This window comes from Rattus norvegicus, chromosome 3, assembly GCF_021556685.1.
Source record: "Rattus norvegicus strain SHRSP/BbbUtx chromosome 3, alternate assembly SHRSP_T2T, whole genome shotgun sequence".
NCBI classification, from domain to species: Eukaryota; Metazoa; Chordata; class Mammalia; order Rodentia; family Muridae; genus Rattus; species Rattus norvegicus.
The window spans coordinates 89,679,999-89,685,766 of NC_141536.1; the positions used below are offsets into that span (position 1 = coordinate 89,679,999).

Sequence of the window (5,768 nt, forward strand, 5' to 3'; positions counted from 1 at the left end):
CATACTAAGTAGAAGACAAGGGTTTTAAAGAAGGACTTACAGTAACCTTGCTAGCGAGCTGGTCTGCAGGATTTGAAGGTTGTCTATAAACGCCAAGACAGATGGGAAAATGTTCCTCCTACCACACAGGATCAGTGAAAGGAAATGTGCATTTGAGAGACTCCACCTCCTGCCAGACATGGTGAGTTTGCATTTTACACAGCCTGTCTTGCCCACAGGTCACCTCCCCCACGGAGAAGATCCTCTGTCTTCATCATCCCAAATTGTTGCCCCAGTGTTTCTGCTTAGACATATTCAACCTCCCTCAGGCACCTTCTGAGAAACTATATCATGATGAGAAGGCTTTCTGACTTTATCAGTAAGTGATTGGAATTTACCACTGTCCTTCCAGATAATCATTTTACACTCTCTGAGGCCTCTGTCTCCTTGTCTGTAATACATTGTGGGAACTCACTAGCTATGATGAGAATTAGTGAGAAAAACCACAGAAGTGTCTGGACACACGCTGGCACTTATTCCGCATTAGTCATTCACGTTAATAATCTCACAATAATAACATCACTTAATATTGTAATTACTTCACACTAGGCCGTGCATTAGTCATGGGTCTCTAGAGGAAGAGAACCAACAGATGGATAGAGTGAAAGAGGGAAGAGGGTTTATTAGTTTGCCTCACATGCTATGGTCAGGGTAGCCCAGCCATATCTGTCTCACACTAGAGCAGCCAAGAACCTGTAAGTTGCTGGGTCCACACAGCTGGGTGTAGCAGTGCCCATCAGGCCTGGAGGGGCCTGGAGGGTTCCTGCAAAGCCATTGCTCTTCAGTCTGTGGTGGGGGCCCTGGCAGGGTTCTACAGTCAGTGAAGGAAGGCGGTACATGCACCTGCCAGCGAGAATGAAGGCCGGCAGGTAAGAAGCAAAACTGTTCTCTTCTCCATCTGTGGTCTAGGCTGCCAGCAGAAGGTGCTCCGACATCGAGGGTGGCTTTCCCTGCTTCAGATGACTGGTCAGACACACCTTGACAGGGACCGGAGAGATGGCTGGGCAGCGAAGAGTACAAACCACACGTGCAAGGACTTGAGTTCTGTTCCCAGTGCTCACATCTGATGGCTCACAACCACCTATAACTCTAGCTCCAGGGGAACCCAAGGCATTTGGTCTCCCGAAGGCCTCTACACTGGTGGGCAAAAGCCCACATTCGCATTCATATATACATCATTTAAAACACAGTAAATCTTTATTTTTAAATGAAAAATAAAAATCACACCGCAGGAATGCCAACAGCTTTTCTGGTAGTTGATTCCAAATCTAATAAAGTTGATAACCGAGATTGGCCATCCCGGGTAGTGCCTTCCTTGGCTGTAGGCACAGTGTCTATTTTGTTCATGGTCTTATATCCAGAGCCTAAGAGTGGTTTGATCCATGACAACTATTTGATTTTGATCTGATAAGTGAAGGAATAAATGAATGAAGAGCAGCCACACATCTATTGATAACACAGAAATGCACAGCTACGTGATTTTGTCCCCATGCAAACACTGGATGTGCTCACATAAACCCAGGGTGATAGAAGTATAGCCTGGTGTTCCTAGGCTTCAAACTTATGTTTCACGCTTCTATGCTGAAAACTGTGTTTCCAGCACAGTGGTCTCTGTATCTAAATACAGAGATGTTAAAACCATGGAGTAATTGAAGATGAAGGCCAGTGTACCTGTATCAGGCTCCCGCTATTGGTGAGTGAGGGATGCATGTGTGTGAGACCCAGGATGTTGCTGTGTGCCCCTCTAGACTTCCTAAAGCCGGTATCTTAGGCTATGCTAAATTTTTTTGTTTTGTTTTGTTTTTATTCTCTCTTAAGGCTGGAGAGATGGGTCAGCAGTTAAGAGCACTTGCTGCTCTTACAGAAGATCCTGGTTTAGTCTCCAGCACTCCTAGGATAGCTTATGACCATTCTCCATGATTCCAGTTCTAAGGGATTTGATGCCCTCCTCTGATCTCTGAGGGCACCAGGGATGTACTTGGTACACAGACATATACACAGGCAAAACATTTATATACATAAAAATAAAATAGAATTCTTTCCTGAAAAGAACAAGCCTTATCTTATTATAGCATCAACTTGGAACACTTTACATTTTTCAAACCTTATGGCTCTTCTGTAATAACACAGCTTAACACAGACTGGTAGGCAATAAGAAATTTTTGTTTAGCCAGGCATGGCACCACATGCCTTTATAGCACTGAGAAGACCAAGGCAGGTAGATTGCTGTGAGTTTGAGGCTAGTCTGTTCTACACAGTGAGTTCCAGGCCACCTAGAGCTATATAAAAGTGAGACCCTGTCCCAAATCAAAACAAAACAACAAACCAAAACAAACAAGAAGATGTTTCCATCTCTTTTGTAATCTTAGGCCTGCTATATATGTTGCCTAAACATTAATGTAGCCCTCTGCCTGCATCTTTCTCATTGTATCTATGGGTTCTTGACTTATCTATTTCTGTTCAGACACAATGTAACTGCTCACAGACTGTTGATACAATGCACACACAGTTAGATGCTGCTGTCTGGCCAGAATGGTCATACTGGCTAGGATGGTCTGGCTATATCACCAGGATCCAGGGTGGCAGTAGTCTGGTGGGTGTATCCTTGATAATTAACCTGTAGATGAGCTGAGTGCTTCTAAGGGCAGGGACCATTTCTAATTCATTTAAAGTCCCTAGTACCCAGCACAGTAGCTGACACAAACGAGGAGCTCTAGTGGCTATGCTTGACTTCAAAGAGAAGCAGAGTCTCAAGTAAATTTGTCATCCACCCTCTGCATCAGCCAAACCTGTTCCCTGCCTCCATTTCTGTTTATGAATGACCCCCTTTCTCAGTCACAAGCATCTAAAATTACTCAGTAGCATGGGACACTGCCTGACTTGGTGGTCAGAATATTTTAGGATTGCATTTGGCTTGGTCAACCACTAACCATCCTGCCTGGTCAAGTTGCTTGGCCTTCTCCAGCCTCAGCTCTCCTAACAGCAAGTAAGGATCACACCAGAAACTTTACTGATTCATTCAACCAGCACTTACTGGGCATCTAATACATGGTGGGAGCGTTCCAGGCAGAGGGAATACATCGATGTCAATGAGGCAAACATCACTCTCACCTGACAGAGCTTACAAATCAGCACCGGTCGAGACATTGAGAAAACAAGCAGAATGAGGGCCATACCAGGTGGTCCTTCCACACTGTGGAGGAGACACAAATGGACTGAGGGAGAAGGGATAGAGTCAGGGCCGTGAGTGTCCATTTCACGTGACAAGAGAAGACCTTTGTGAGGAGGACTGGCATCTTAGGAAGAATGTTCTGGGAAAAAAGGGAAAGAGTGAAGGCCCTAGAGTTCAGGGTTGGCAAGGTGTCCATGTGACTAAAGCCATGAAAAGGAACAAAGACAAGGGTGCAGAGCTGTTTGAGTCAACCACATGGAAACGTGGGGGAGTCTGGCTTTTGCTCTGGCTGAACAAGTAAAAGCTTTGGAGGGATTCAAACAGAGGTGTGAGATTATCTGACATGAGTTATAAAGAGTCACCTTGGCAGCAGCATAGGGGATGGAAAACGGGCAGTGTGGGCGTCATATACAACGAGACCAGTCACACATACTCTGCAGGCTCAGTGTAAGGAACACACGGGATGCTGCGTGTGTGGGCTTGGCTAAGTCTGGCAGAAGTTAATGTTTAAGCCACAGTGGCGGCTAGAGATCACAGCCGGTGGTCCAGGCTGCCTCAGTTCTCATGTGACCTCCATGCACGGTGCCACCTGCCCTCGTCCACTCACTAATCTTTGGCCTTATGGTTCCTTCCTTCAAGCCTTCCCTGATGATGCTCCCCATTGTGACAGCTTCACCTCCTCCTCCTCTGCCAGTTGAACTGAAATGCAGCATCATGAACATCCTCTCAAGTCCCTGATGGACTAATGGCTCCTTAAATCACATCAGAAAGGCTGGTCCTCAGGGACTCCTGCAATGTGATGTTTTTCCAACCCATTGCTACTACTACCTTGGAGATGAGCAGAGCTGGACACAACGTGTGACTCCAATCAGAATCACAGAGGAAACTGCACTGGCGATGAAAATCCAGTCTTCACAAGCCCTTATCCATATGCCCTGCCCACAGTGGACACACATCCCTGGCCATTTCTACCTCTCTTCTCCCATTATGTTATCATAGATACAACAATCATGAATCTTTTCTTAAAGGCCCAAAATGGTGTGAAGTTTCCCAAGTTAATTTCCTTTTATTACTCTCCTCTCCATTGGCTCCTGCTTGTGGGGGGGCCCTAACCCATAACAAAACACCCTCGTTATGCCTTTACTGGTTCTGAGAGAGACCCAGGCTCCAAGTCATGGCTTTCCTGCCTCAAGTGCTCCTGTTCGGCTGTCCCTTTCCAACGTGGCTCACTTCACAGAGGATGAGTGCCAGACTGGAGGGCAGATAATAACTAGGACCTGCTGGCTACGGGGAGAACAGCCAAATCCATGACAGTATATTTCTACCAACCTGGAAGCCAGACATTGCCTCCCCTAAAACAGCCACTGGTTATGATGGATTTACAGGCTGGCTAACTTCTCTCACAGAGGGACTGAGAGATTGGCTCCAGGAGCGACACCCACCACTATATAGACGTTGGAGAAGACAAAGAGAACCTGGTGCCCAACCCGAGTGGTTGAAAATAGCACGCCTGGGGCTAGCTTTCCTCGACCACACATGCCAAAGCATGGAAGCTGTACAAAGCTGGGGGACACAGATGTCCCCGTTCTTGTGAGTGGGTGGGCACAAATGCTGTTATGGAACCTTACAACGTGAACATGTGACTGTGAGACCTTTGAGTTCTCACTGCCCAGCCCTGCCTGACATGGATGACAGCTGTGTCTGGGGCACTGTTTTCTCGTCTCAGTGCCAGGACACCTGGGCACCATCGGATGCACAGTGTCAATCATTCATGTCTGTGCAGAATATATAAGGCTTCTGCTACAGCATCGCAGGCCAGAAGCATTCTATTATCCTGAGTGGCTATGAGGATAAACAAAAGGCATACTTTTTTTTTTTTTTTGGTTCTTTTTTTCGGAGCTGGGGACCGAACCCAGGGCCTTGCGCTTCCTAGGTAGGCGCTCTACCACTGAGCTAAATCCCCAGCCCAAAAGGCATACTTTTGAGCTTTTGGACACGCCCTCTCCATCTTTGCCTTCCAGCTATTTTTTATCGGAATTATGGTGCCCATTTGGGAGCCCAGGATAGAACTGTGTCAAGTGTCCATTCTCCTTTGTGCATCTTTGCATGCCTTTGTGACCCAAGTCTGACTTCATGGTTATGCTGGCCCAGCACACTGGCTGTACCAGCCATGATGCAGGTGTCCAGTTTACACCTCTGCACCCCGGATGAATACAACATCTGCCCAGCTGTCCAGTAATCCACATGATATGCCAAGGTGTCTGTACCAGGGCACAAACAGCTACTCCTCTGGGGCTGCTGTGAGTATGGTATACCAAAACAGTGTTCGCACTCGACAGACCATCCGAGCTGTGACTTCTTCCCCTAAACACGGTGAGCACAAGGTACCCCATTCTATTCTCCACAAAACTTCCTTTGCCAGGTCTCCCAAAGCAAGTCCCACTGCTTTAGGCTACCCTAGGTGTGTACATATGGCTAGAGCTATACACAAAGGATTGGACTTAATGCAGCATCGGGCCTGTTCTCCCTTCTCTAACCCTCTACCACCCTACAAAAA

At 46.9% G+C, this 5,768-nt stretch overlaps 2 long non-coding RNA genes across 4 annotated transcripts in view; one reads left to right on the plus strand and one right to left on the minus strand.

The window, feature by feature from the left end:
* The window catches only part of LOC120101615 (uncharacterized), an 11,937-nt gene extending 11,796 nt beyond the window's left edge, over positions 1-141 (minus strand). The window contains exon 1 of one of the 2 annotated variants that reach the window (XR_015684531.1): positions 41-141. This is a non-coding gene — a long non-coding RNA (uncharacterized LOC120101615). The remainder of the gene's footprint in view (positions 1-40) is intronic. The other variant, XR_015684532.1, reaches the window with a different exon arrangement.
* Positions 1-1,732, plus strand: part of LOC102551977 (uncharacterized) — a 17,694-nt gene extending 15,962 nt beyond the window's left edge. The window contains exons 2-3 of one of the 2 annotated variants that reach the window (XR_015684529.1): positions 219-358; positions 949-1,732. This is a non-coding gene — a long non-coding RNA (uncharacterized LOC102551977). The remainder of the gene's footprint in view (positions 1-218; positions 359-948) is intronic. The other variant, XR_015684530.1, reaches the window with a different exon arrangement.
* Positions 1,733-5,768: the final 4,036 nt, after the last annotated feature.